The sequence below is a fragment of the Carlito syrichta genome, unplaced genomic scaffold (genome assembly GCF_000164805.1).
Source record: "Carlito syrichta isolate Samal-C Ts95f unplaced genomic scaffold, Tarsius_syrichta-2.0.1 Scaffold305345, whole genome shotgun sequence".
Taxonomy (NCBI): Eukaryota; Metazoa; Chordata; class Mammalia; order Primates; family Tarsiidae; genus Carlito; species Carlito syrichta.
In genome coordinates, this window is record NW_007249441.1 from 32,123 (window position 1) to 44,667 (window position 12,545).

Sequence of the window (12,545 nt, forward strand, 5' to 3'; positions counted from 1 at the left end):
TTTTTCAGGTAGGAGAAATACCAGCACATGTTTATTCTGAAGACAATTATCTAGTAGACACGGAAGATACACAGTTTCAAGAGGAGAGGGGGAGAGAACTGAATCCAAAACCTATATATTTTTTGGCTTTGTAGAATCTTGTGGTTGCGGTTCTGGCAGGTAGAATAAAGTGAAGACTGATTTCTGACTGACTTAGAACCTGCAAGTAGAATAGGGGACCTTGTTGTATCTGCTCTTTGAATAGCGTGTGCATGAATTTTAGACAGTCTTTTCTACAGCCATCTCTTCCATTTAATGACTTGGTTCTTATATAACATTAGGACTAAATTATCAAGAATAAAATAATTTTGTGAGTATAAATGAGTAGCACAAATTTTCTGGGCAAAATCTTTCTCTTTATATAGAATTTTGGAGAAGTTAGATGATAAACGTGAAGTAATCCTTGAAAACATATCACTCACTACTCATTTACCTGCAAATCTCCGAGCTTCATTCAGACCTACAATTAGATGGAGACATTCAAGATTAGCTAGATGACTAATCAGGGTAGAAGTTGTAATAGATAATGGCTGTTGGGAGCTGGCCATGGAGGCCCACTGAGCGTTAGGGATCAGGGAGGGCCATGGACCCTGAGACTACTAGAATGTGTTCAGGAGCCGTTGACCCCATTTTCCTCCTCCTCTTACCATGAAGCACAAGTAACCTAAAGAAACTCTGCTGATCTAAGCTGAAGGCTCTGTGACAGTGACAGGCATGGCTTACTCTAGAAACTCATTGCTCCTGTTTCCCATAAACTACGGTTTCAGCTTAGGTATTAGATATAATTCAAATTCTGGTCACATTTGGGAGTCTTTTATACAGTACAAGCTTCTTTATAAGATTTAAAAGTATATTTGCAGAATTAGTATATAGTTATGGAGAGCTGGTATAGATGGTTAGATGGTATAGATGATTATCTAGAGTTACCAGAAATGGCCCAGCACAAACCTTGGGCTGGGCCACATTCCTGAGGGCCCAGCACATACTTTGGACTGGGCTGCATTCTTTTAGACCGGCTTTAGCTATAGTTAGTGTAGGGTTTTTCTACCTATTATATAAATTGAATTTATTTTATTCATAGACAGTATTGTAGAATAGGTCATGCTAATGTCAGGGAATCATGTTAGTTCAAGCATGACCAATCATGATATTTTGAGGTTTAGTAAGAATACAGTGAACTTTAGAAATTTCATTGTCTCCATTTTCTACTATTGTGGTTTTGGCCTTAGCACATTTGCAGTTTATATTTGGGTTTTATTTTTAGAAGCTTTGTTGCTGATGATCAGCTTTATATATTAGGATTAGGAATTAGAAACTTTCATAGAAATTAGGATAGATATATAGGACTTTAGAATAGCCATTTTGTTAAGATATTGTAATCTATTGTTCCAAATAGTGGCCCACCATGAACCTTGGACTGGGTCACATCCTTTAGAGCCCAGCGTGATCTTTGGACTGGGCCACATTCTTTAGGAGTTGGTTTAAGCTTCCTAGCATTGTGTAAGTAGTATTAGCATAGAATAGAAAGGCAATAAAATTTAAGTTAGTCATCATGGGTGTTGTGTGCGCACGAGCTTTAGAAGTTATTGATTATCAGAACATCATGAAGCTAGTAGGGATTGTTGCATTGCTTTTGAGGAACATTAACTAGCGAAGGGAACAATAAGACAATTTGGGGGTTTGTCCCTCCTTGTACCTGGGAAAACATTTGGTGCGTAGGGGATGCCCCTCCTGCACCTGGCTTTGTGTTCATGTGAAAGACTTGTGAGACTGTGTAAAATTTGGGGATAAATACCTGCTGTAACTTTCAATAAATGGCTTCTGCGCTAGACAGAGTCCAGTCTCTTTCTTTCTCCCCCCTTCTCTTTATTTCTCCAGAATAATTGCTGACACTGCCACACCTTCCAAGGGACCTCCCAAATCTCTCTGCAGGGACTGGCCCCCTGCAAATGGCGTATGGCAGACCAGAAATGAGAATCTTGACTTCACTTACCCTCTTCTCCCAAAAGTCTTTTTCTGCCTGTAACCAATCCCAGAGAGAAATGAATGTTTTGTGGAGCCAGGGACTATATTTTAAAGTTGGCACAGGACAGAATAATAGAACTTACCAAGTTCATAAGTGTCTAAAAACAAAACAAAACTAACAAACAAAAAAGAAGGCAAACATGAATTTCTGAAAGACAAATACATTATATCTTAGGATATGACCCCTATATGATTTGTAGGATATCAGAGAGGGTCTGGGTGAGATTTCTAGAGTTTGACACTCAAAGACTGACAGGATACCTTGTCCTAGATATCTACATGAGACATCACATGGCATGTTGGAGTCAAACTGTCACTGTGACTATAGAATTTGCTTCTGAAGTCCACCACAGTCATTCTTTATTGCTTCACGATTTCTGCTGCATTGGTTCAGTTTATCTTCATGAGATCCCTAAGCAAACTGCAAACATTTTCTATTCACTAAGTGAATGTTTAGCATCTACTTTGACCAGGTGCTGTCTTCTGCACTAGGATCATCATGATAGGCAAGACACAGTCTGTTCACCCACATGGGCAGAGGTAGGCTACCTGTCAACTGTAAGTCCTTGTGCCTCACAAGAAAAGGTGGCACTTTAGGCCTTCCTGAAGATTTTGACAACTTTTTTTTGCGGAATTACAAATTCCAGTTATTGTAACACAATGTGTTCATTTCATTAAAACAATAAAAGAAAGAGATAAACCACATTTACATTAAGCTTTTGTTACCTAGACATAGCCTCTTTAAATACATTTGTTGTATATATCCAGAATATTTCACCCCAAATCAACAGAAAAGAACCATGCAAGATGCTACTTCATAATCCATTCTAGTCAGTTAGAAACTACTCTTTAAAATATTTTCTGTGAAGACAAGCATTCTTATAACATAATTGAATGGCTGAATGGACTTAAGATGATATAATATAGATTATCATGGCATAAGAATAAATAATATGCTAGTCTTCCCTTAGCATTTAAGCAATACTTTTTTCTAATTACTATAAAAGCAAACAAATACTTTGCATATGTCTCATCAGAGAAAAAAGAGAAAAAGTAAAGACAAAAGTCATGTTGTATAATCAGTCAATCATCACATGAAGTAAAAATGTGATTTGTGGTTATAAAGACTAAAGACTAGGAAATAAATTATAAACATTGAATAGACTTTAGACCTCTTTTATTATCCAAGAATTGCTTAGGTCAGGTCATGTCTCTCAGTGGCCTATACTAAGGAAGAGACCATTAGTGTAAAGAGAGTCAGTGAATAAGTGAATTCCATGGCTAAAAAGTAATGAATCCCACCACCTCCATGGCTAAAAAGTAATGAAATCAGCATGTTGAAATACAGGTAGCAGAAAGAGAGAAGCACTATTTGTTCCTCCTCCTCCATCACCCTCACAACATCCTCCACCGTGTACTCTTCCCTGAGGGATCTTGATTCTGGCTCCATTAAGGTCTCTGATGCCTTGCCTCCACCCTTTCAGAAACTTCACCATCCTTCTGAACCTCCTCAACTACTGATCCTCTGTGTCTGCTCTACCCATAACAGTAGATTCTATAGTTCAGTCTCTTAAAACCAAAATCTTATGAACAAACACTTAAGCCTCTCTTCACTAAAAAGTCTTAGTTATTTTTACCACTTAGTTATTTTTACCACCAAACTCTAACACAGTCTGCAGTTTTTCAGTTTTTCCACTTCTCTGGTCTCATCTCTTCTGATAGTTTTTTTAATGTCTAATTTTCTTAATATTTGTTATTTTTATTTTAATATTAGACACATGGAGGAAAGAGATATCTCATTCTTAATTACATATGCATCACCATTGAATGGTACAATTTATATGAGATGCCACGATTATGAGAAATAAATGTAAAATGATTATGGTGATGATGAAATAGTGTTTGCCTGTCAGGATTTTTTTAAATATAACTAATTAAAATTGCTTAAGCTATAATGAAGGTTTTTCTTTTTTCCAGGTGTGATGTTTGTTCTAATGCATTCAACTTTTTTTTTATTCCAAACAAGTATTATTCAATTCTGTAAAAAGGGATTGAGCGGAAGTATTGGAAATGTAACAAAATTGAATGCGATGGTTTGCAGTTTAGGATTAATTTGAAGTCAATGCTGACTCAGTGTAAATATATTTCTGTCATCTGGGACAATTGAGAGCATTTTTTTTTGCATTTAATCAATTGTTTGTCTTCTTTCCAAGCAGAAGATTTACATCTGAATATGATCCAAGACAATAAAGTAGGAACAAGTTTGCAGACACCATTGAACATGACTCTGGGCCAAGGCTATGTAATTTTGGCTCAGGTCTAAGGGAGAGGGGCCATTTATAAAGCACTGAAATAGCTCTGTTGAAGTCATCATTGTGTTATTTTACCACAAATGTCTTCAGGACCTTCAGGAAACACAGTTCTGGAAGGTGAGAGTAAGGTGCAGGCCTGAGGGAGTAACCTTCTAATTCAATGCCAGGAGCAGCAATGTCAGGACCATTCACATCCTACAGCAGGATGCTGATAAGCTTTGGAGGACTCAAAAGGCCCCAGGAGTGGCCTGGGTTGGTCTCTTAGAGAAAGCCCGGTATACCTCTCCCCATGGCCATGGAGAGCAGGTAGCAGCCATGTGCGTGGAGCAGATACCAATTCTTAGCTGGGTCCCTGGGGAGGCTTTCCTCTGTTTGTCAGGAGCACCAGTTGCAGGTGCACTTTGATGTCAGTCTGCGTGCGGTGGGAGTTTTATTTGTGGCATGATGTAGAATTTAAAGGACAAGATGATGTTTCATGGACTCTGGTGGAAGGATCCAGGGGCAGGTAACATTGATGTTTAACTGGGTAAGTATAAGGCATGCATTCAAAGATCTAACGAAATTCGAAACATTTCAGGTTCAAGCATTTGGGACATGGGATACTCAATCTGTATACAACCAGGGGACTGCTGACCATCACAGAGTGACACATGCAAGATCTCAGGGAACCCAGCCTCACAAGATAAGCTGACACTCTTTTTTTTTTCTTCATTTATGCCTAACAACCTTCTCTATGCTATGAACATTCACAATTACTTTATAAAATATAGTAGAATGACATTTTAGTTATCTTTCAACACTATTTTAGATCATAAAGGGACATTCACTTATGTGTGGATTTGAACTTTCTTATAATAATAGAAGAGCATCAAGGGCAGAATGTTAATTGATATTAAGGGTTCAAACACAGCCTGTTTGAAATAAGCATCTCATCATTCTCTTATTCTCCTTTCTGTATAAACATAATAAATTAAAACACAAGTATGTTAAAAAGGGTATTCCTGTCTTCCCACCAAAAATTAAAAAAATAAATAAATGCAACATTCGATATCTTAGTCTCACCTGAAATCAAGCACCCTTGAGTAAGGATCCACACCAGGTGGGACTTTCTTCTAATCACTTGTTGGACCCCCTCTAAAGGTTTTGTAATAGACTGAGAATCTCAAAATCAGTGATAGACACCACCTTTGAAAGTTCTTGAAGAAGGGATAAAATTGTGGTTTCTTGGCACCTGTTTTGTCAGTTGGGACCTCAAACAAACCTTCATGACAGAAAGAGGCTTCCACACAGGTCTCCTGACTCACTTAGTCTTCCCCTGAGTTCTGGGTCCTCTGAGGTCAAGAGATCAAGGTTAGAGAAATGAAGAACAACTTATGTCTTCTTAGTGTCACCTGGGTGATTCAAAGCTCAAGTGGGAAATTTTCTCTTGGAGGGTATTTTCATAAGTCTCTCAATGGTCCCTTAGTGTCCACATTCATTGATGTCTCTTCATGGGGAGACTGTCCACTTCAGAACTCTCTCATGACCCCTGCACTTTACTACTTTCTCCTGAAATTGGATGGAGTCTGGCTGGTGCTCATGGGCAGGTCTATTCACCAGCTCCTGACCAAGTCTTTTCCCTGGGCCTTTCTTTGGTCCTCAGGAATTCAGTCAAAGACATGAGGTTCAGATCAATCTAAGATCAAATTAATATAAGAGATTATATAAAGACAAAGAAAATTTGGTGAATGATGTTTAAATGAAAGGAAGGAAGGAAGGAAGGAAGGAAGGAAGGAAGGAAAGAAAGAAAAAGAAAGAAAGAAAGAAAGAAAGAAAGAAAGAAAGAAAGAAAGAAAGAAAGAAAGAAAGTTCATGTTAGGGTTGTCCTGCATAATCTGGGAAAAAGTGTGCAAAATAAACATAGACAAAGAAAAATTAAATAAAAGTTAATTTCCACTCAGGATTTATCTGAGGATAGCAACTACAGTTTGGGCACTTGAGCAAGCCACTGGCACTAGCAGAAGGGAGAGACACATGGTCCAGCACTGAGGCACTAGGCAGGCACTGTGTCTAGCAGTAGAAAAAACATGTTGCTCTGTCTTCTGTCACTAACCTGGACACTGGCACTAGCAACAGAGAAAGACACATGGTCCTATTTTGTGATACTCAATAGACCTTAAGGACAAGTATCAGAGAAAGTCATGTAGTCCTGTCCTGTGGGACTGAGCAGTCCATTAGGACAAGTGCAGAGAAAGAGGTGTGGTCCTGTGTTTTGGCACTTGACAGGCCATTGGGACATGTGTCTGAAAAAGACACGTGATCGTGTCTTATGGCACTTAGCTGGCCATTAGGACAAGTGTCAGAGAAAGACATTTAGTTCTGTGTTGTGACACTTAGAAATACGTTAAGTCAGAGTAAGACATATGCCCCTGTCTTATGGCACTGAGCAGACCTTAAGGACAAATATCAGAGAAAGAATTGTAGTCCTGTCTTGTAATACTTAGCAGTCCATTAGGACAAGTGTCAGAGAAAGACATGTGGCCCTGCCCTGTGGGACTTAGCAGGTCACTGGGACTAGCAGCAGAGGTGGATGTGTGGTCCCATCTTGGCATGCACAGGCAATATGCAGTGTAATCATGAGAGGATGCATATCTGCGGGCCCTGGAGAGCCCTCAGAACCCTCCTGAATAAGTAGTTCACCAAGTCCTGCATGAAAAGTGGGGTTAATCTAAAAAGGATCAAGAAAATGAGCGTTTCAAGAAGAGGGAAACATAGGTACAAAGGCCTAGGGGTCTTTTCTTCTCACCTTTAAATGGTAGAGAAGCCCTAAGTCCCTTTCTGATTTACATGAAACTGTTAACCCATGATTTATTCACTAGTTGTCATCTCCTCTTGCCCATTTACCTTTGTCTTTCCTTGCACGACATAGTAGAATACACGTGGACACCGCACCAATCACCAGAGAAATCATGAACACAACTGGCTCCACTATCCAGTGATTTATCCCAGGGAAAAAGCCATCTGAAAAACAAGAATGAGATCCAGCTTGACATCAGGTGACCTGGTTGCTGAGTATGAGTCCTAGGTTTATTTCTTCAGGGAGATGTTATCAGGAGGGCTCAGACTCTAAACAATCCTTGTCCTCCCTGCAAGTCTAGGGAATTCAAGAATTCTGAAGAGCTTCTGATATTTTCTTTTCCACAAAGAAGAAAACAAAACAAAATAGGTATATCCTATAGCCCTCCATACAGGACTTATAAGTGCATGGACCAGGATATATGTCCAGGTATCTGGGTTACGGTCATTCCGGTCACACCTAGATCAACTGTGACAACTGGGTGCTGACTCAGGGGAGAGCTGACCTGCAATGGAAATGTGAGTTTCCTCAGTGAGGATCAGGTTCTTATGATACAGGACAGTTCATCTCCTGAATTTCTGTCTTCTGTGATAGATGTTTCCACATGAAACAGACCATTTTCTTCTGCTGTCTTTGTTTCGGAGTCTGGTGCCAAAGACCGTCCTTGCACATCCCTCCATTCCACCTCAGGCTCTGGGTACCACCCCTTGGACATACAAGTCAGCTTAATGCCCCTGGAGTTGGCAGGTTCCAAGTGAATTTGAGGAGCTGAACCTGAGCCTGGGAACATCAAAGTGAGGCAGAGAAAGGGGGGCAGAGAGAGAGGGAGAGAAAACACTTCTTCAGGAATTTATGACCTTTCACAGGGGCCAGTGAAGTTGTGCTTATTAATAATCAAACTCCATGAATCTCAACTCTATATTATATGAAAAACGGGGTACAGAAATACTGACATCTTAGGGGTATGGTGGTCATAAGGATAAACTCTGGGATCAAAGGGTCAGTAGAACCTGCTGACAATTGGGAGCAAAGTACACCTAGTGACTCCAGCTCTCTGTGTCTCAATTTCCTTTCTGCAAAATGGAGGTATAAGTCTCTATTCACAGGGTCAATATTAAGATTATAACAAACAAAATGCTTAGTGGTTAGTAATTAAAAAACACCAATGATCTTAAAGATTCATCAGTTGAGAATACAAGGAAAGATGATTTCTATTTGTCCGTGGGGTCTTTAATAGGAAAGGATGTCCAACAGTATCTCATGGACTTTGGTTGTCTCCTGAGAGTTGAAGGAAGCAGCACTTGTGTTTTCTAAAGACTAAATGACATTTTAAAGCACCTTGTGGAAATATGATAGAGTTGTATTAATTTAAGAGATTTTTTGAAAGGTAGAGCTGTACTTTTCATCCAGCCTCTCTATTTACTTCATTAATGTGCAGACTGAGGTGAAGGCCTCTAGGAAGGAACCTGTCATGATGAATTGGCTAAATTCTCATCAGAGATAGAAGGGAGTAAGATCAAGAGTGATCTAAGGTGTTGGAGAGGGGTTTCCAAGTGCTGTCTCAGTCATTAATGAGATAATTTGAGTCAAACAATGGGTCAAAAGAAGAAAAAGTATCAGTGCGAAAGTCAGGTTCCTGGGTTTTCTCAACCTTATGGGTTTAGTTGGTGTGTATCAGGGATGAATAAATGTGACCATGGCACAGGAAGGCACTAGGGACTTTTCTATTTAACCTGTTAGAGAGTCTAGGATTCTTCCTATTCTATGTCCAAAGTCTGGACAGAAAAGCCAGACATTTTCGTCAGTAAAGGACACTGTCTAATTTTTAGTTTTTGGTTTTTTTTTGAGTTGGAGTCTCACTCTGTTGCCCAGACTGGAATGCAGGGGCCGCTCCTGGCCACTGCAGCCTTGACCTGCTAGGCTCCGCCTTAGCCTTCCAAGTAGCTGGAACTACAGGCACGCGCTACCATGCCAGGCTAATTTTTTGATTTATTGTAGAGATGAGGTCTCGCCAAGTTGCCCAGGCGGGTCTCGAACCTGCGGGCTCAGGCAATCCACTCACCTCAGCCTCCCAAAGTGCGAGATTACAGACTGAGCCACCGAGCCCAGTTTAATTGTTTAGTTTGATACTAAAGCTTCTAATTTTATTTCTTATATAATAGAAAATATTCTGGTTCCGTTTGCAGCATATATTTGCGATTTCACTCACAATTGTAGATTAATGGATTTTATAACCTATCACTTACGATTGATAAACTAGACTAATGGCATGAAACAGTGATGAGTGGGACATCACATACAATTTAATACACTAAGGTCCTGGTATCTCTAAAAAATCTATTACCCTCAACATCCTTAGATATTTTAAATATCTCTTGGCATGAACTTGGGTCTGTGTGGACCCAAAGTATAATAGAATCCTTTCCCAGGGAGGAATGAGGACTCATGGCTGCCTGCAGAGACTGCATCTCAGTGGAAACTGACTCCTGACCTGACCAAACTTCACTCCTCCAGGAGGGAGGGGTGATTAAAGAAACATGTACCATGGATCACACACCTTAGAGAACCACAGAAATTCCAGGTAATCTGAGAGAGAATCAAGGAGTCTGTGAGAGGCTGGCATTTTCCCTGAGACAGGCACAGCTGGGAACTAATTGAGCAATAGTGCCTTGGCACCACCTTGAGGTGGACAATGTTCACATGGACCTGCCACAGGAGGAGCAACCCAGGGGCCCGGGATGTCTGGTGCAGAAGTAAGAAGAGACAGTCAAGAAAGAACACGATTTTCTAGTTTCTAATAAGCTAAAAAAGCATAGACCAAAATGAAATTGTTCTACTGCAATCAGGAAAAAAGAAAAAAACAGCTGCCTACACGGAAACTCCTAAGAGCAAGTTCTCAGTTTGGAGAAGTCTTTCTTCTTGATTAACACTGAGATTGTTTAGAATATGCATTTAATAAGTTATGATTGCAATATTTTCATCGACTTATATTGTCGTGGAATATAAGGCATTAACAACTGCCCTTGCAATCTAGCAGTGCATATTGTTTCATGAATTCGGACTCCTCCCATATGTACACTGTAAAAGTTGGCATCTGTAAACATTGCATTTAGCTCAGACTTAAAATCTTGGGCATTTCTCCTATCCATCAGGAACATGAAGAAGTCAAGCAATGTTCTTAGGCCTGGTGGGGTCATTCTGGCTTAGCGGAACTTTGAGAGGCTCTTACATGTCTTGTCTTTGATGTAGGCACACAGAACAAATTAGAAAGCATTCCATAAGCTTTATCTAATTTTAATTTAATTCAATTTTATTTGTTTGCTTTGTAAAAACATCTGCCTTTGCATCTCAGATTTAGGTAAAGTGTTTATCAGAAGACCTTCCCTGCTGGAGAAGGAAGATTCCTGGAAATGTGTTAGATAACCATTGCTGAAATTCAGAACAACTCAGGGGGAGCCTGATGCCTGAGGGTCCCTCAGTAGCCTCGAGATTTGCAATGCCTGCCACTGAATAACTTGGGATCAGTAGAGATACCATACAGAAATATTTTATACTCATGTGAAATTACTTTGAGCAGAGATCAGAAGTACTTGGGACAGGGCAGACCAAACTGATCTGGATCATGACATACTGCTCTTTGGAAAAGCAGTGGTACCAGTGGCCTCTCAAGTTCAAAGCCACTAATTCATCTCACCCATGACTTGGGAAATGTTAAACAAGGCTGTTATCATCAGACTAGGGAAGACATTATCTGACTAGGTAGAAAGCTATTCTGTGAGGATGAGAAAGACATACAGAAAACCAGGTCCTGATGAGAACTGGTCAGGTTCCTCTTGCCTCTGTCTGGTTGTTTCTGAGTTTTCGAGGAGGGACTCATATCTCTGGACTGATGTGTATCAGGGACTCTCACAGTTAGAAAACACTAGACTCCCTGCTTACCCTTACACTTGAGCAATTATGGTAACAAACAGCAAGTCATGAATTCATCTCTATGACAACCTAAATAACTTTTAAAAACCTGAGTAGATGGATTTCAACTCTTTAATCATTCATGGCATTCTATTATGTTTTGTATAGATCAGACACCTTTGTCTACATATGCCAGTATCAACTCTGACACTGTAGAGTGCTGACTGAACAAAAGTACACTAGAAATTGTTGGGGTTTTCATTCCAGGGCTTTCATTCCAGGACTTACTTTGGCCAAGAGCTTGCAATTTGCTTCACTGTAGTATGTGGAGATTGAGAAGAAACAGCTAAAATCTCATTATCTAAGGTCAGATGAGATAGATCCTGAGAATCACCTGCCCTTGGGTGATGTTGTCCCTCAGGAATTCTGTTCTTGATACTCTGATCTCTGCTGTGCCACATGTCTTGGGAAATCCCTATCGTTATACATCGGGCTTGACAGATGGTTATGTTACCACATGACCTCCATATTCTGAGCATCCTTTGATGGGCTGAGGTGGCAGGGCAATATAGTCTCTCCTCCTACCAAAGAAATGACTGGAGCTGCTGGTCCCATCACATGGAAATCTCCTGGAAGCAACTTAGAAAAAGGTAGAATCAACAGAACCTGTGACAGACATGGTTGTGACCTGCAAATGGAAGACTAGTAGACATAATGAACTGTGGCCAATAACAATGCTCAAAGACACTGTTAGAACAAGAGGCAAGAACAGGACCTCATGCCAGTGTGCAACAGTCACGTGCCTTAAACAAAATTTAATGTTTCTCATTTTCCTAGTATTGGAAGTCAAATTCACATAAATCACTTTACTTAAGGCTCATAAGAACTAGTGTATTATACACATCTTCACCTTAGAGATGAGGAAATTTAGTCAAGGAGTAATTGGGTAATTTTCCCCAAACCTACTTCATAAGGGATAAAATGAGGATTGCAATAACGGCAACCAAGTATGTTCTTTATTTAAACCATGTGTTACTCAATAAGATTATAATGAAATACAATATGAAAATATTAAAAAATAATATTGTTGTGAAATAGAAAACTTAGAATGCTATATAGCACTGCTTCCTGAAATTAGAAAATTAATGTACAGTATGTGTACATAATGAATATTCTAAAATCTAAGTATAGTACATCTCTGAGTATAGCATTTTGAGAAGGAACTACAAAACTTACTTAAAAATTTAAATTTTGCCTGATGCCCAAAGGGAGAGACGCCTTTTCCTCCCTCTCTTTTCTTAGAGCACTTCCTTGAGAGCACTTTGATTTTTTTCTCTGTTTCTTTCACTGGTCCTTCAATGTGTATTTAAATGTTTCCAAAGTCTCCTACCAGTTTTACCACTGAGTGTCTTTCTATAGGACCT